This window comes from Hibiscus syriacus, unplaced genomic scaffold (assembly GCF_006381635.1).
Source record: "Hibiscus syriacus cultivar Baekdansim isolate YM2019G1 unplaced genomic scaffold, ASM638163v2 tig00111993_pilon, whole genome shotgun sequence".
NCBI classification, from domain to species: domain Eukaryota; kingdom Viridiplantae; phylum Streptophyta; class Magnoliopsida; order Malvales; family Malvaceae; genus Hibiscus; species Hibiscus syriacus.
In genome coordinates, this window is record NW_024063232.1 from 178,140 (window position 1) to 197,527 (window position 19,388).

Genomic DNA, 19,388 nt, shown 5'->3' on the forward strand with positions numbered 1-19,388 from the left:
ACGTGAGATGGTAGCATCGTTGCAAAATGAGGTTCATACTCTACGCAACGAGGTAAGTTTAAGATTTTTCATACTCGTAATTCATTCGGTTGCTGCCAATACTGCTAAACTGTTTTTGTTAGTATTTGTTTTTGGTTTTGTTTTTGTCTTTTGGTTGAAGTAATGCAATCCATTCAAGTTTCAATTTGCAGAAGAAGAATAGTTTACTTTCGCAACATGAAAATGACTATCGCAACGCGGAAATGTCTATCGCAATGCGAAATGAAAATAGCAACGACAAAATCGCAATGCGAAATGAAAATCGCAACGACAAAATCGCAATGCGAAATGAAAGTCGCAATGCGATTTGTGATTCGCGTTGCGATTTTGTCGTTGCGATTTCATTTCGCATTGCAATTTTGTCGTTGCGATTTTCATTTCGCATTGCGATTTTGTCGTTGCGATTTACATTTCGCATTGCGATAGCCATTTCCGCGTTGTGATAGTCATTTTCGCGTTGCGATTTTAAGTTTCGTGTTGCGAAAGTAAACTATTCTTCTTCTGGAATGTTTATATATGTTGTCCTTTTAAATGTTTATATAAGTGCTTACTTCTGGAATGTTATCTGAGCATTTTGTGAACTATGATAGAATAATGACTTGGGTGAATACAATGCTAGTTTGAAACATATTTGTCTTTGTTTAATATCATGTCTGTTTATTTACTGATTTATGTATTAATTTTTTTAGCGGCCCGATAAGGTGGATGCTTTACGTCGGGTTTTCCTTTCACGACGGAGTTCACACATCAGACGGCGTGGACGTGCTATTACGCATCCGTTCACCCCAATGGTGCGAAGACTCCGCAAGAAGAAGCCCGACTCACCTGTCATCCCTCAAGAGTCCCCTCCAATCGTTCAAGAGGCCCCTATCCTCCCTCAAGAGTCCCCCCCACCGTTCAAGAGGCCACTGTCATCGTTGAAGAGGTCCCTCCCACCATTCCAGAGCCCGATTCACATGGGGTAATATATCGAAGTATTGAGAAACCCCCACCGGTTCCGGACATGATGGATGAGAGTTGGCTCTCGTATGAGTTACCGGCTAGTACCCTTCCGGTATCTGAAGTGGAGAGGAGACAACTACCGAAAACAATTGTGGATAATACCCTTTGGGCTAAGACCGCAGTTGATTTTTATCTACATGAGCGGAGCCAAGGGTGTTACACTGACATAAGCAAACTCAACGATGAAATGTTTTTGTTGCTTGATCGGTCTTGGTGGGGTGTGCTATTAGGGGTTGAATACAGTGGCTATTTCGATGGGGAGGTAAGTCTTATATTTGACTTATATATGATTTTGATTAATTTTTTTAAAAATTAATGTAATTCACTAATATATGTCTTTTTTTTTGTAAAACAGCATATCGATGCGTGGGTGTCACGTCTTCTATTAATAAGGAAGCTTAGGAAAAATAAAAAAATTCGCGATATACAATAATGCCGGTGACTTTTCACGCAGTTCACTTGAAGAATCAACGAGATGAATCATTTTCGTTGGGCAACGGACAAGCGAAACTTTATCCTGCATGGTGGGAGGTCGATAAGGTTAGTGTTTATTTTTTAAAATTTTTAAAGGTGTTCATAAATAAGTGCGCAAATAAATGAATTATTACTTATGATTGCAGGTGTTTATCCCTGTTTTGGAACGTCATCATTGGCTTCTCGTCCAACTTCAGCTCCTATCCCTGAAGATAATAGTATATGACAGCATGATAAATTACATATCACTGTCTGATTTGAGAGATATTATCAAGGGATGGAGCTCTCATTTGGTTAAATTCTTGGATGGGATTAATTATTGGACTCATTTTGGACACAAGAAGCCAAAGAAGTTCAATTTCACAGTTGTCAGAGATGAGACCGTGCCACAACAATCGCCGGGAGGCAGAGGGATTGTGGTCCTCTCGTATGCATGTGCTTGGCGCGTTTGACGACGGGAAGCACAGAGTTTCTACCTCCCACCAATAGAGATAGAGCTGCAGTAGGCTTGTGGTTTCGGCATTATATGGCTAGAGCGATATATTCTAGACGCTGCCTACCTGCATCCGCGTTATGAAAGTATCCATTGTTAATTGGTAAGTCAAATGCAAGTTTTGTTAACATATATACTCCTTTTGGTTTGAAAATGTTTGGTTAAGTACCTATAATTCAATAATTTGCTGTATATAGGTTTTAGATGTGTAGGAAGTCTTGTTTGAGCAAATGTTTGGTTTTTGCAGGTTAATCCTTAAGTGAGCTGCGTGAAATGGATGTACGGGTGCAAAAGTTGATTCATTGATTCAATAATTGATGAGGAAATAAGAATTATTATTATTTTTTGATTGTTTAATTGATTTGTAAAAAATGATTTGTAAATGTTGTTTTGTTTAATTGGTGTGTACATAATTCTTATTTGTGCTTGTTTAATTGATTGAAATGTAATAGTTGATTTGTTGATTTTCAATCTGCATTATGTTGAAGGAAAAACAGACTATCGCAACACGAAACTGACTATCGCAACGAGAAAATCGCAATGCGAAATGAAAATCGCAACGAGAAAATCGCAATGCGATTTTCATTTCGCATTGTGATTTTCTAGTTGCGATAGCCATTTTCGCGTTGCGATTTTTCATTTCGAATTGCGATAGCCATTTTCGCGTTGTGATTTCCCCGTTGCGATAGTCAAATGAATGTCTAATAAGTGATAACAACTGAACAGATCATAGTAATGTTCAAACTCAAGTTACTAATACATGCCTAACTGAAAATGTTAAAAGTGCACACATAAAATACACATAATACAACGTTTGCATTTAAAAATCACCTAAGTTAACAGTCCCAAAAGGTGAAGCCGGTTGTGATTGGGATTTTGAAGATGATTGAGGTTTTCAGAATCTCGTTGCGAAAGTCAGAATCTCGTTGCGATTTTGTATTATCTCATTGCGATAGTCAGTATCGCATTGCGATTTTCCAAATTCGCATTGCGATTTACTTATTCGCATTGCGATTTACTTATTCGCATTGCGAATTAGGAAAATCGCAACGCGATACTTACTTTCGCAACGAGATAATACAGAATCACAATGCGATTTTCAAAGTTCGCAATAGGTTTTAGTTTCGCAACACAAATTTTTTGTGTATATATCTACGCAGAAGCAACAACTCATAACCTAAATCCCTAAATCGCAACTCATTCCATCTCCATCTATCACTCTCTCCGGCGACATCCATTCATATATCCGTTCCTACATCCTTCCCATGAATTTTCATCTAATGTTGATCATGTTTGGATAGATTTGTGTTTTGGAGGGTCATGGGAGAATGTTAATGGTGTTTTACAATATATGCCTTTACCCATGAATCTTCAACTAAAACTGTCATTAAAAAGGTTAACTTATGAAACTCTAATGTTACGTGTTTCAAAGAAATTGAATTTAGAGCCCCTAAGTGGATTTAGGCTATCTTATCAGAGGAATGGTAAAGTTTATTTGTTAACCGACAATGAAGATGTTGAACGATTCATTGCTTACATTAGTGTTTCAAGTGATGATGTTACATTGTATGTTGTTGAACCTAGAAGTAGTATTGTTGGGTCAGTAGCGGGTAGTAATCAACTAAGTTTTTCTCAAAACCCACAACCTTTCTCTAATCCAAATCCCAATCAACTTTCAGCACCAAATTTCGGTTTTCGTATTGACCAATTAGACGATGATGAGCCAACAGAAAAAATTGTGAGTACTAGTCAGTATTCAAAATTTGATCTTGGTCAATACCCGGACTTTGATATTGGTCAATACTCGGATTTTGATGATGTTTCAGAAGAAGAAACAGACCCTGCATGTAATGATTTTGATATTGGTCAATACCCGAATTTTGATGATGAGACAACCGTTACCGAGGAAGATGTTGTTGATGATAATGAGGAGGAAGTGGAGGCTGTGAATGAACATGTTGAACATCCATTCTGTAATTCATATAATCCTGAAGAAGAAAAAGAAGAAGAAAAAGTCCCCGAAGAAAAGAAAATGCCACGGGAGTATAACTGGAATATGCCAGAATTACTTCAGATACCGGAAGAAGAGTTGGTAAAGAAAGCAGTTAATTGTTACACAAAAGTTATTCGTATCAAGAAAGATGATTGTTTTGATACAAAGGAAGACTTGAAGATAGCTTTGTATACGAAATGTGTGGAAGATGGCTATCAACTAAAAGTTAACAAATCAAGCAAAGATCGTTTCGAAACAAGGTGTATGATTGACAAAAACTGTACGTGGCGTATGATTGCAAAGAGGATAAAAGATTGCGAAATGTTTCAAGTTATGACTTTTATTGATAAACATACATGTTCAATAACCCAAGTTTTTCCTCACCATAGACAGGCAAACAAAAAGGTGTTGGGTGGTTTTCTGGCTGAGTTAATGTTTTTGAATGGCAGGGTATATCGGGGACATGAAATTATGACTGACATGAATGCTCGGTTCAAGATTAGTATATCATATTCTCAAGCTTGGAGAGCCAAATGTTATGCCTTGGAATTGTTGAGGGGGTCGCCAGAAGCATCGTTTGCCCAACTGCCGGCTTATTGTCACAATTTAAAGCTGAAAAATCCTGGGTCGGTAACTCATATCAAAACAGATAGAGATGGACGCTTTGAGTTGCTGTTTATCGCCATTGGTGATGCGGTTAGTAAATCAATATAATTTTGTTGACTCATTTCTATTAGTTACATGCATTTCATATTTAAATGATTATATTTCTTGTGTATATTATTTTGTAGATTTGTTCGTTTATTACTTGCATGCGCCCAGTTATTATAGTTGACGGAGCACATTTGAAAGGTCGATACCTTGGAGTAAACTTATTAGCAGTAGCCATGGATGCTAACAATGGGATATTGCCAATAGCTTACGGGGTTGGCAAATCTGAAACCTCTGATTCATGGACATGGTTTATGGGGCATCTTAGGGATTGAATAGGTCCTATTAGCAATCTGACAATCATATCCGATAGGGCCAACTCAATTGACAATGCTGTTAGAAGGTGTTTCCCAGATGCTTTTCATGGACTTTGTGGTGTTCATTTGTATAGAAATCTAAAATCAAGGTCTGCTGGTATAAAAAAACACAAATGGACATACTGGAAGGCTGTAAAAGCTTATCGGGAAGTGGATTTCAATAAGCATATAAACTGTTTAAGACGTGTTTTGCCTCAGTGTGCTCAAACACTAGAAGATGTCGGGTTTGAAAGATGGTCAAGAGTACATCAACTTGGAGCAAGATATGGTTTCATGACGTCTAATAGTGCAGAATCAATCAACGCTCTAAGTCGTCATTCCCGAAAATTACCCATTACTATGTTAATGGAGTTTTTTCGAGCCTCTATTCAACAGTGGTACTACAAGAAAAGAAACCATGCAGGTATTATTTCTTTGAATTCGTAACTTATCATATATTTTACTAAGTATCATTTATTTAAATTTACAGGAACATTGGAACATCGTGTTACACCATGGACTGAAAAAAAGATAACGAAACGTGTTGTGAAGTCAACGTCATGGAGAGTTGAACCATGTTCAAACACTTTGTTTGAAGTACTGGATAATAACTTAAATGGGCTTGTCGATCTAAATGCAAGGACGTGTAGTTGTATGAAATGACAAACATCTGGTTATCCGTGTGGCCATGTTATAAAAGTTGCTCTTCATCTAAACCAAGATGATTCAAGCACATACGCTATGGATTGCTACACTACAGAAGTATATCGACAGACTTATGCCGAGATTGTCTACCCTATTCCACATCCTTCTGAGTGGGACATACCAGATGACTTACAAACAGTTTTGCCACCAGCCATGGACAGAAGGCTATCTGGCCGACCAAAAAGTCACGATCGTATACCGTCTAAGGGTAAAGAGAAGAAGAGATCGACATGTAGTCGGTGCAAGGAAAGTGGTCATACAAGGTTGACATGTGGATCACCAGTGCCATCACAATCATCTTTTCCTCTACCAAAATATGGATCATCATCAAAATCCAAAGCTCATATGGTGTCAAGAAAAAGGCAATCAAAATCGCAATCATCTTTAAAATCCCAATCACAACTGGCTTCACCTTTTGGGACTGTTAACTTAGGTGATTTTTAAATGCAAACGTTGTATTATGTAGATTTTATGTGTGAACTTTTAACATTTTCAGTTAGGCATGTATTAGTAACTTGAGTTTGAAAATTGCTATGATCTGTTCAGTTGTTATCACTTAATAGGCAATCATCTTAATGTCTATCGCAACGCGGAAATTACTATCGCAATGCGAAATGAAAATCGCAACGAGAGAATCGCAATACGAAATGAAAATCGCAACGCAAATTTCGCAATGCGAAATGAAAATCGCAACGAGGGAATCGCAATGCGAAATGAAAATCGCAACGCGAATTTAATTTCGCGTTGCGATTCTCTCGTTGCGATTTTCATTTCGCGTTGCGATTCTCTCGTTGCGATTTTCATTTCGCGTTGCGATTCTCTCGTTGCGATTTTCATTTCGCATTGCGATAGTACTTTTTGCCTTCAACATAATGCATATTGAAATCAACAAAATCAACCATTACATTTCAATCAATTAAACAAAAACAAATAAGAATTATGTTAACATCAATTAAACAAATCAACTTTTACAAATCACCTTTTACAAATCAATTAAACAATCAAAAAATAAGCAATAATTCTTAGAGAAAATAACACTTCTACTATTGAATCAACTTTTGCAGCCATACATCATTTTCACGCAGCTCACTTCTGAGATTAACCTGCATAAACCAAACATTTGCTCAAACAACACTTTCTACACATCTAAAACCTACAAACAGCAAATTATTGAATTCTAGGTACTTAACCAAACATTTTCAAACCACAAGCCTATAAACATACCAATTGTTTATGGACATTTTTATAACGCGGATGCAGGTAGGCAGCGTCTCGTATATATCGATCTAGCCATATAATGTCGAAACCACAAGCCTACTGCAGCTCTATCTATATCGGTGGGAGGTAGATACTTTATACTTCCTGTGATCAAACGGTCCAACGCCAAGCATACGAGAGGACCACAATCCCCTCTGGGTCCTTTCGTTTGTTGTGGTGCGGTCTCGTCTCTGCTAACTGTAATATTGAGCTTCTTTGGCTTCTTGTTTCCAGAACGAGTCCAATAATTTATCGCATCCAAGAATTTAGCCAAATAAGAGCTCCATCCCTTAATAATATCTCTTAAATCAGCCAATGATATGTAATTTATCATGCTGTCATATACTATTGCCTTAAGGGATGGGATCTGAAGCTCGACGAGAAGCCAATGGTTACGTTCCAAAACAGGGATAAACACCTGCAATCATAAGTAATAATTCATTCATTTACGCACTTATTTATGAATACCTTTAAACTCAATCTAAAATAAACACTAACCTTATCGACCTCCCACCATGCAGGATAAAGTTTAGCTTGTCCATTGCCCAATGCAAATGATTCATCTCGTTGATTCTTCATGTGAACGGTGTTAAAAGATGTCGGCATAATTGTATATCGTGTATTTCTTTTATTTTCCTTAAGTTTCCTAATTATTAGAAGACGTGACACCCACGCATCGATATGCTGTTTTACAAAAAAAGACATATATTAGTAACTTACATAAATTTACAAAAAAATAATCAAATTAAAATATAAGAAAAATATAAGACTTACCCCTCCATCGAAATAGCCATTGTCTTCGACCCCTAATAATACGCCCCACCAAGACCGATCAAGCAACAAATAGATATCATCGTTGAGCTTGCATATGTCAGTGAAACACCCTTGGCTTCGCTCATGTAGATAAAAATCAACTGCGGTCTTAGCCCAAAGGGTGTTATCCAGAATTGTGTCCGGTAGTTGTTTCCTCTCCACTTCAGATACCGGTATGGTACTAGTCGATAACTCATACGAGAGCCAACTTGAATCCATCATGTCCGGCACGTCAGAAGGTTTCTCAAGAATCCTACATATGACGCTATGTGAATCGGGCTCTTGAATGGTGGGAGGGACCTCTTCAACGATGACAGTGGCCTCTTGAACGGTGGGAGGGGACTCTCGAGGAATGATAGGGGCCTCTTCAATGATAGGAGTGGACTCTTGAGGGATGACAGGCGAGTCGAGCTTCTTCTTGCGGTGTCTTCGCACTATTGGGGTATACGGAGACTTAATAGTACATGCACGCCGTCTGATGCGTGAACTCTGTCGTGCAAGAAAAACCCGACGTAAAGCATCCACCTTATTGGTCCGCTAAATAATTAAATACAAATATCAGTAAATAAACAGACATGATATTTAAACAGTGAAAACAAAGACAAATATATTTCAAACTTTCAACCAAAAGACAAAACAAAGACAAATACTAACTTCACAGTGTTAAAGAATACACAGTTTAGCAGAATTGGCAGCAACCGAATAAATTTACTTCAACCAAAAGACAAAACAAAAAGACAAATACTAACTTCACAGTGTTAATAAACAGTGTAGCAGTATTGGCAGCAACCGAATAAATTTACTAAGCAATCTAAGTGAAATGGTTAATTTAAGTGAAATTACGAGTAAATTTATCATCAAGTTAAATATGGAAAATCTTAAACTTACCTCGTTGTGTAGAGTATGAACCTCATTCTGCAACGATACTACCATCTCACGTAGAGCGGCAACCTCACCACGTAAAGTAGACACATCCACACGCCATGCACAATCGTTATCGCGTAGAGTACCGATCTCCTCACGCAAGGCATTGACCTCATCACGTAACTCCCTTGACTCATCCCGTGGAGGTGGAGAACAGGGAGATAGAAGTCGTGGCATCTTTGCCGGTCGCCTATCATGAGGTGATGGTGGATAAGAGGCTCGATGATGTGACGGGATAGGTGATGGCTCTCGTTGTAGAGGTGTATAGTCGGGTCGATCAGGTGATGGCTCTGGGTGAGGTGATGGCTCTCGAAGTGGAGGAAGTGGAGGCTGCTCATCATTCGTGCCATCAAGAAAACGCTGACTAGCTTGCCACCAATCAGTGGCAAGCTCAGCCTCCGTGGGTGTTAGTCTCATTAATGGAATGTTGGCCTCCTAAAAATATAAAAACTCAAACAAAGTTAAACGTCTACTATTAATAACTTGTTTATATATGATAGTATTTGTGTTAACTTACATTATTTATTGTCGCATATGGTATTAAGTCTTCCCAATCCAACAGACGTTTCCTCTTCCAGGAAATAGCCCTGGGAATATCATTTGAAGTTTTTATTGCATATGTCTTCATGGCGGGAAAGGCCTCGAATATCCAAATCTACAAACAATATAATAACAAACATTAGTAATTGTTAAATAATTAATTATAATTTTGAAAACATTATATAGAAATTCTTACCTTAAAGGCCCAAACAAAGCCTGACAAAGTGTATTTTGACCCATCGCCCCGCAAACTTTTACGGTCATCAAAGGCAGACGACAACTTAGTCCAGGTAGCTTTCCATATATACGAACCCCATGGAAATAGATTCCATGCATTTAGGTCCTCTACCAATAATATTAGCTCCTGAGGAATAGGTTGTCTGGCCTCTCTGCCTAAAAAGCCGGCATACAAAAGTAGTAGAAGGCATACTCGGACAACATCGACGTCATTCATCCGAGTAAAATCATCTTTCTTATTAAACAATTTCTTCATGTCGTCGACGTGTAAGTTCGGCTTCTCTATTGACTCATCAGGAAAAACCCTGGATAACCATGATGGGCGGGTGATATGACGAGTGTACCGGCCTACATCATCGTGTCCGAATCGTAGACCAGTGATTAAGCAGAACTCCTTCCGCCCAAAACAAGTATACCCCGGTGGAAAATGAAACCATATCTCTTCCTCACCACGTTGTATACTGTCGGGTAGATCACTAGTCATGGTCTGAAGCCACAAATGGGTCAAATTAGCATCTCCACCGGATGCTGTACTCTCAGCCATGGCCCGAAGCAGGTTTCCTCAAACAATTTTCTTTGTGCAGGTGAAAGCTTCGAAGCAATTGTAGTGGCTAGGCTAACTTTATTCTTAATGTCAATGAAGCCGAAAAAAATTTCTACAAAAACATTAAACATACCAAGTTAGATATACCAAAAACTACACTGCCAAGATATACCAAAAACAATAAACATAAATAGTAGTTTATTCTTGAAACTAAAATTTGCAACACTGTTTTGTCTTTTGGTTGAAATGAAAATTGCAACGAGATAATGAGAATCGCAACGCGGAAATGACTATCGCAACGCGAAATGAAAATCGCAACGAGAGAATCGCAACGCGAAATGAAAATCGCAATGCGATTTTGGTTTCGCGTTGCGATTTTTATTTCGCGTTGCGATTCTCTCGTTACGATAGTTATTTCCGCGTTGCGATTTTCATTCTCGAAACTATTCTTCTTCTGCATTACTTCAACCAAAAGACAAAACAAAGACAAATACTAACTTCACAGGCTAAACAGTTTAGCAGTATTGGCAACAATCGAATGAATTTAATAAGAAATCTAAGTGAAATGGTTAATCTATTATTGAAATTACCAGTAAACTTATCATCAATCTCAATATGAAAAACCTAAAATAATGCAAAAATTTCAAAATAAAAATAAAACAAAACTAACCCTCGGAGATTGATTTTCCATTTCTGAATGATTGTGAGGGATTTTTGACTATGAATGGTTGTGAGGGATTTCGCCGGCGATGGGGACGGAAATCTTCGGAGATGGGGACGGATTTCGCCGTAGAGAGTGAGAGATGGAGATGGGACTGAGTGTTGTGATTTTAGGTTTGAGGTTATGAGTTGCGATTACTGTGGACGGTTCAGTTTCCGATTTATTAAAAAAATTTGTGTTTGGAATTTGAAAAAAAAATACGCGTTAATACGAATGGCGCTATGTAAATCGCATTGCGATAGTAAGATTCACATTGCGATTTACGTATTCGCATTGCGATTTTCCTAATTCGCATTGCGAATTATGAAAATCGCAATGCGAATACGTAAATCGCAATGCGAATTAGGAAAATCGCATTGCGATAGTCATAATCGCGTTGCGAATCTGGAAACTGATTTGCGATAATGGAGATCGCGTTGCGAATTAGCGATCGCATTGCGATTTTGTTGGTCATTTTGGCAAATCCGGAAAAAGTTGGTTAAAATCGTATATTATATGGGATTTTTGGTCACTGAGGTTATAAACATCTGGAAAACGTTTTATGATGTTTGGAAGATGTTATTTAAACATTTTTTCCATTTGAAGAGTTTTTTAAAAATTATCTATTACAAATATTAAATATAATAAATAATATTATTTATAATAAAACTTAATATTATTATTTTAAAATATTAAAATAATTTATTTATTATTAAATATTATTTTTATAATTTTATTAATAAAAATATTAATATTGGTATATTTTAGTGAAATAAAATATTATAAATTATATTAATTATTTATTAAAGTAATAGTGTTATATTATATTTTAAAAATATTAATTAGTATATTTTAAATATCTTTACTAAAATATTATTTAAATATATAAATAATATTATTCATTATTAAATATATAAAAAATTTATTATATATTATTAAAATAAAAAATATAATATCTTATATTATTATAATATAATTGATTATTTTATATAATATTAAAAATATAATATTATATTATTATAAATATTAATAAATATATTTTAAATATTTTAATAATTAATATTTTGATGAAGATGATATTAAAATATTTTATTAATATTAAATTCATAAAATAAAATTATTTTGAGTATTTTTACTTTGAAGTGAAAAGTTTGGAAAATGACTTACGGAAAATGAATCCGTAAGTCATTTTACAGAAAACACAAAAGAAATTATGTTACTAGGAAAATGAATTACGTTTCGGAAAACGAATTACGTGAAACAAACACGGTAAAACATTTTTCGAAAAACGAATTACGTAAAACGAACACAGGAAAACATTTTCCGAAGAACGAATTACATAAAACAAACACGAAAATTTGGAGAAAACCAATTCCGTAATTGGTTTTACGGCAAACAAACACACCCGAGTCAAAACGTGAATCAAACTTATTTTTTTTCTCCAGTAAATTACTTTTCTACAATCTCATCTCATCTTTGATTCTCTATAACTCTGTAGGGATATATGAAGCAACTGCCTTGGAACGCGGTAGAATAGATTCTCTTCAAAAACCAGGTATATCAAATGGGATGTTGGACGATGAACTGGAGATACCTTCTCTTCCGACTTAATTTGTGCAGTTCTGGTATGTGAAGAATGTTTTTGTCTACATGTCAAACTCCTTGTGTCTCTATTTTTGTGGTTTTGGAAGCATAATACTGCAGGGCTGGGGTTTTGGGTGGGTAGTATGAAATTCATTATATCGATTCACGATCACTTCATTCTGATACTTGAAACTTCACAATGATATGTAGGGAGGCAGGTCGTGGCAGTAAAATATTTTCTATTTTCTGGAAGATGAGTAATATTTACTAATTCGAAAACAAGGATACTTAAGTAGCCAGTGACATTATTTTTTTCTTCAGCTAAAATGTTTTTGGAGGAGAGGTGAATAAGACTTGGCCTCTGAGCTGGAGGAAGCATTCACCAAGAAAACACCCAGGTAGCACTGGAAATATTATATATAATATAGAGAGAGAAAGAGGGTACGGGTGGTAGGCATTTGAAGAGCATCCCTCTTTTTGTGGTAGTAATTGGTTTTTTCTGATTATTCCTCCTTTTTGTGCAGTGATAACCTAGGTTTTATGCATGAACATGCAATTTTCTTGCAACATTTACTGTGAAGATGTTGATTTTGTTACCCTTAGTTATGGGGCACGATGGGTTGTAAACTCCCATTGCTTTAATCAGTTTCCACTTGCCAGCCCCTGCTTGAATTCTTTATTGTCAAAAATGGTTTAAAATCAGAGCCAATAGTAAAAGCAAATTTACACAGTTTGACCCTAGTGTAGCATTTAACAGGTTCCAAGGTTGTAATATTGTTTCAAATTCACCTTTCTTTAATAGTTTACAACAACCCACCTGAAAGAGATTACATTAATATTTAATTTTTTATTGGTGTTAGAGAGAGGTAGGTCTGTTTTATCTCAGACGGCTTTTGCTAATCGATGAAAATTTGTTCCATGGTTAATAATACATCTGCATTGAATTATGATTTCTTGTGAAAAAAAAGCATCTAGGGTCTGTATGATTCTGTTTTATGGTGTTTATGTGACTGTATTGCTGGTATGCCATCTTCATTCACTGGTGATTTATGTTCCTGTCATTCTTCTGTTAAGAGATACACAAAAGAGTTGCATCAAATTAGCGAATCCGAATTACTCAACCTAAACTTTTACTTAAGCTTCTTTTCTGCAATGAATAATAAGAGTGCATAACAAGGATTGGTGAAATGGTTATTAAGAACCATGCTTATAATAGCAGTAGCATCAATTTCCTTAACAATATTCAGGTCAGGACGTTAATTATCTTTTGCAAGGACAAGTCCACTTATTGCTTGTACACCCGAGGCATGCATGATCTACCAATCCAATCTATTCATGTAATATTGATACTCTATGATTATTATCGATATGAATGTGTGTACCAAGTAGTGTTTTACTTCAAAGGATTTGGAAAATCGATTTTGACTCGTATTCACTTGAATGGATATTTAAAGATGAAAATTTTACAAAACTTTTGCCTAAAGGATTACTGACTCTTTCTTTTCAAAATTCACGTCCTAAAAATATTATTGCAAAACTGACAAGATCTCCAACTTAACCAATTGATTCATAAAATAACAATTAAGAGGTGTCATCCAACAAGTTCGGTTACAAATCCTAGCTCGCTCCTACAACATTATCCTCTGTACCCAAAATTGGGAGAAGATGAAGTTGACTCGAACAATAATCATTACAATAAATGCTAATCTCAATTGTTGTTCTCAGAGAAGGGGGAAAACGTAGGTAGAAAGAAATAAATTAAATGTTTAAATTTCATAGTAAAACTTGTAGATGATTTTTTGTACAAAAAATATGATCAACGTAACCAACTTAAAAAGTACAACAAAACCTATGAAATCCGCAAACAAAGCACTTACAAAAGTCTCTCAGCTTGGAAAATGATCTAATTTTTCAGCTGCAACAGCCACTCTGTTGAGAAGCAGTGCCATCTCTACCTCCATGGATAGATGCTTGACTTACTTGTCCGATTTTAATGCCATAGGACTGCAAAAACAATTACAGGATTAGTCTAAAATACAACCGGTTAATATAAAACTAAAAACAACAGAAATCAATTGTAACGAAAAAATTTATCAAGAGCATAACTCTTTAGAGTAATTTGTATAACATTTTAGGTTGAAACCGAAAAATATTACATTCCCCGGTAATAAACCAGGTAAATTGCACAATTATTCCGGTTACAGCCTAAAATGTTACCGTCAATATATTTTTTAACCGAAATTATTACTAATTGTATAACTTTTTAGAGTAGACAGATAACATTTTAGATTAAAACCCGCCACAAATTATCCTTAGGTTAGACCGCCACATAGCAAAACTACCCAAAAATCAAAGAATATGAAGATCGATCCAAAGATTTCTTATGAAGCAATGATGAACTATCCTAAAACTTGAAATGCGAGTGGTCGATCTAATTCATATAACTTTTATCAATCTTATTTGACATATGAAATATACGCCAATTCCTAAGAAATTCTATGAAGAGATATTGTTGTGAGTTGACCTCACTAGTTTGATAGTTGATGGTAGAAATTGTAGGGAAAATATAAGTAGACAAAGCTTGTTGGGAATTAACCGAGTAATTTCCCTATAACCAGATCAGTGAGAATGATAAATAAAAGAGGAAAAATAATACCCGAAATTGATAATAGAGTTCAGCCAATTATGCCTACGTCTCCGGACTGCTGCAGATCTTTTACTAAAGAGAGAAAATTTACATGTGTTTACAAAACACTCACAACTCACAAGAAAGCTCTATAGTATTGGAAGAAAGAAATGATTTGAGATGATTTTGAAGTTAAATAGATTAGGATATTTATAGTTGAAGTTAAATGACTAATTTTGAAAATACCCTAAAGTGCAAGGATTAAAGTGCAGTTATCCCTTTACCATTTTCAACAAAAACAGCTCCTTAGCAGCCCTTTTTGACTGTTTTTTTGGGTGCATATTCAGTGCATTTAAAGCACCGAAAATCAGCTTGACTTTTAACAAAGCTAACCCAATTTGATATGTCAATAACTCCATCCTGAATTTTCTTGTAGATTTTTTGAAGCTGTGCTTAGAAATGCCTGAAATAATTTTCGTGTCAAAAATTTAGGTGAATGAAAGCTTATTTATATTCATGCTATAGAGCATTCGCAAGTTGTTGTAAGTATAAGAAGAGAACTAAAGGTAATGACCTCTTATACATTTTGAGCCGTTTTCGCCGAGGCCTCCATGAAGATCAGTCCGTGTTCCCTGGCAAACTGCTCACCTTCCTCTGTACTCACTGCCCTTCTGTGAGCCAAATCACACTTGTTGTCAATAAGCATTACTGTCATATTTGCATTTGCATGCTGCCTTGCTTCCTCCAACCAGCTAGTCAAGTGATTGAAAGTCTCCCTCCTGGTTATTAATCATTAATCATATACAGATGTAGAAGTGTTATTATTGCAGCCAACGGCACGCATAAAATTGTCCGTATGAATAATATATGTATGTCGAAGAATGTAAAGAGAAAAGGTCGGTGACTCGGTTATCAAAAGCGTAAGTAACTTCCTTAACTAAACTCAAAGTTCTGGAAATAACAAATGTATACCTAGTAATATCATAAACTAGAAGTGCACCCGCAGCTCCACGGTAGTAAGACCTTGTAATGGATCTGAATGATTCTTGGCCTGCCTGGAAAAACAAAGTAAATTCAGCACCATAACCGAAAAAGAAACAACAAGCTTCATATTTTAAATATCTTAGGCCGGGATGAAGTGAAAAATCCAGTTGCAATGAGCATAATAACCACTAAGATCAAATGCCACAGAAAACTTTGGGTAAATCAAGAGATAATGTTATCCTACTTAAGAGCATCATAATGCATTATTCCCACAACAACAATTAACCAGTCCAATAAACACTGCTATCAACTATGAACTTCTAACATTCAAATATTTGGGTTGACAGGCATGGTCGTGCTCGGGCAAGCCAGAAATAGCATAATTTTTATAGAATAAGAAATTTCGAGCAGTCGACATACTGTTTTGTTAATTTGTTCGAGAATTACTGTGAAAGATAACAGCTTAAATTGGGAGAAACAAGTGTAAAATAACACATACAATCTACAGGCACATTACATTATGGAATGTAACTTCATACAAAAACACTTCAAAACTTAAAAAAGTAGGGAAAAACCAACCGTATCCCATATCTGAAGCTTTATTGGCTTGTTCTCAATAGTGATCATTCTGGCTCCAAATTCAACACCAATGGTTAAATCATGAACAGGTTGAAACCGTTTGTCAGTAAATTGCAAAAGAAGACATGATTTTCCAACTCCTGCAAAATCAATAGGAACATACTTATGATAAAATAGCAGATGGCACAAACACTACAATCTATCCTTAGCAAAACAATATCGCAAGAATGGCAAAACTGAGAATGATTTGCAAATAAAGTAACAAGCTTCATATGAATATGAATGCAATTTCAGTCTTTGTTGTCTCAACATCTAAAATGCTATTACATCATCATCCTAAATAAAGCCATTACTTCCTGTTAGACTCTGTTTTATCTTAAGAAAAGTCATAGAATTCAATGGCTTCATCAAATTTTACAAATTGTGAGAAATTGACAGTGTCAACTGAAAACCCTTGAGTATAGCTTCAAACTCGAAGATTCAGAACTTGATGTTGCATAACAAATCAAATTCATAAGACTTAGAAAAAAGAAAAACCCAACAAAGAGAAGTTGAGAAAGAGTCGAAAGTTCAAAGATACAAAGAAACCATAAATGAAGAGAGGAAAAGAAGAAGAAAAAATGTAAAGCAACGAGCAGATATCAAATTAGAAGAAAGAAATTTTACCAGTATCTCCAATGATAATGTGCTTGAAAAGGTAAGCGTACGACATCTGTTCTGCTCAAATACCCAAAATTTACCAAAAACTAAAAGAAGGATTTCCCCCCCTAAAGAACAAATTTACCAACTGCTATTTCTTAGAAAGCGATTTATAAAGAAAAATTAATAAAAGAACAACAGTAGACGGATTAATTATCTCTATCCGGCTCAAACACTTCATTTCTTTTATTTCAATATTAATTATCCTAATAATACAAATATATATTAGTGATTAAAATTTATCTAAGATTTGAAATTTGGTATCATAAAATTTAAAATTACGTATAACTAAGTATTTAGTACATATATTATTTAGTTTGGTCCGTTTTAGTATTTAAACTTTTAATTTTTTTAAAACCATACCTAATATTTAGTTTTTGTTTCATTTTAGTACCCGTCGTTAAAAACTTAATGCGTTTAGTACCTAAACTATTAATTTTGGTCCGTTTTAGTACCTTTAACTTTCAATTTTTTTCTAGAACTTAACGTTAAATTTTGAATGGATACTAAAATGAAACAAAAAACTAAACTTTAGGTATAGTTTTAAAAAATGAAAGTTTAGGCACTAAAACATATCAAAACTAATAATTTAAGTGCTAAATGTGTAATTTACTCTTAAAATTACTAGTAAACTATTTTTATTTCAAATTATAATTAGTATTAGCGTTAATTTCATCACATATTCTTTAAGTATGATAATCAGTCTAAAGTAATCTTTAGATTTTTAAATGTTCCAACTTCATCTTCAAACTATGGCTATAATTTTAAATTAGTCTTCAAATTTTTTAACGTTCCTATTTTATCTTAGATTATGACTCTCATTTTAAATCGGCTCCTTATTTTTTGGAATGTTTTAATTTCATCACAGACTATCATTGTATGCTAATCATATGCTTGTTAATTAATAAAACTACCAGGATAAGTTATATTATTATATGTTTGACAAAAAATAGAATTCAGATTAAAATATGGTTGAGACTGATTAAATATTTGGATGAATTTGAAGATAAAATTGGAATATTTAAAAAATTGGGGGACTAATTTAGAATGAGTGTTAGAGTTGAGGGATGAAATTGAAATGTTTAGAAGTTTGAGGATTAATTTAGAGTGAATGTCATAATTTAGGGATGAAAATAAAATATTTAAAAGTTTGATGATCAAATTCAAATGAATGTCATAAATTGGAGACAGGTGATATAGTTAACTTTTAATATTATCATATTAATACTTGTACCCTTTCATACTTCTTTACAATATTTAAATAAGTGTATTTTGAAAACTATTAATGAAATATTTTTTCAAAAACATATTATATTTAAAAATATTGAATTATTGTAGTTAAAACAGAAAAGATTCATATATCGAAGTCATTAGTCTTATATTTGATTCTTAAATATTAAATATGTTTTATTTTGTTTTTATTTTTTGAATGTAAAGAGAGAGGATCTAGAAAGCCTAGAAAAACAATTCAACTAGAATCCATGCATGCTTCGACGTGAAGAATGTCATTGCAGTAGGGGGAGTATGGAAAACAAGCGTTTCACCCGGATGATTCCATGCAATTTTTGCCAGGCAGTCGATTGTTGTATTAGCCTCTCACGATACAAATGAAACTTAAGCTCCCAATCACGTTGCAGCAAATTGTGAATGTGTGGTTCAAGTGAAGAGGCTCCATGGTAAGTTGGGTCTTTAGTAATTACTGTAAGGGCTTCTTTACTACAACTTCAATCCAAAGCTTTCGGATACCTTCCTCCCACGCCTTACGTTATGATATTTAACGTAGGCTTACGTTATGTAACCCACATTGCCTTCCAAAATATTTATCTTCTTCTACAATGAAATAATCAGTATTGGGAATATATACTTTTTCTGGGCAACATCAGCCAAATAAGGAAATTCTCTAGATAATGACCCTCTAAAGTTATTAAGTAATGTGATTTCTACACTACATTGGAAAAGACACGCAAGGCGACTTCGAGACCTACACGCTTTTTTCTACAAAATGATATGCTTTTTTGATCATCTTTATTCTGCTGAGTCATGCACAGTAAAACTCTTCAGACGGTTAACTCGACTCCTGATTAAATAAAATTTTCAATAACTGTATTAATTAACTTTTTTTAATAACTAATTTTTTAATAATAATCAAATCAAACAAAATTTAATTAATTTGGTTGATTATTAAATT

At 34.8% G+C, this 19,388-nt stretch overlaps 1 pseudogene; it reads right to left on the bottom strand.

Annotated features, from left to right (window-relative positions):
* Window positions 1-14,127: 14,127 nt before the first annotated feature.
* On the bottom strand, window positions 14,128-17,213 carry LOC120173938 (annotated as a pseudogene).
* Window positions 17,214-19,388: the final 2,175 nt, after the last annotated feature.